Source organism: Pollachius pollachius (assembly GCF_949987615.1).
Source record: "Pollachius pollachius genome assembly, chromosome: 1".
In the NCBI taxonomy this organism is placed as follows: Eukaryota; Metazoa; Chordata; class Actinopteri; order Gadiformes; family Gadidae; genus Pollachius; species Pollachius pollachius.
The window spans coordinates 45,246,774-45,247,603 of NC_136934.1; positions in this window are offsets into that span (position 1 = coordinate 45,246,774).

An 830-nucleotide genomic window follows, 5' to 3' on the forward strand; every position below is an offset into this window, starting at 1 on the left:
GAACAACTCTAGTCCAGAGCTAAGACGTTCATTAGCGTGGGCCAGCAGCGGACCACCAGGTAGCGCTGGTTCCATCCCCCCGCGTCTCCTGGTGGTTGTCCCTGAGAAAGATGTTTAACGTTGTAAAGTCATAAAGTGCTTTGAGTGGCCGCAGGATAGAAAAGCAGAAATAAACGCGCGGTAAATGGACTGCATTTGGATAAATGTGGTCCATTTACACGCATAACGGTGTTCAAGGGAAACGCCATCCGATGACGATTATTCAGGGACGGATGATCAGAGCCGAACCCGGGTCCATCATAGCAGGCCTCTTTACTTAGAACGGGTTCAGTGCTGTCTCTCCTGAAATACTGTTGTTTTAATAGGAGCCGCATAACAGATATAAATAAATATTAACAACCCTGATGCCGTTATTGTCTGCTCCGCACAAGCAGTTTTAAATCAACTCTAATTCTTTTAAAACACAATTGGCTCTGCGTCGGGACGTGGTCGACATCAATACAAACCCAATTACCTCTTGAATGGAACTAATGGGGTGTACGGCAAGCTTCAGAGGACAACACACAGAGCCCAAACTAATTCATATTTAAACTTGTTTGATCAAGCACAACAGATATATCTGTATCATTGTTGTCTATTAAACAAACTAATATCAAGCATAAAAATTATGTCCGTATCATTGTTTACTATTAAACAAACTAATAGTAAAACTTATATGATCAAGCAATACAAATATATCTGTATCATTGTTAATTATTAAAGTAACTAAAGATATGTTAGTATGTTGTACGTCCTGGCACTAAATAGTACTTGGGTAGGATCTTATCCTA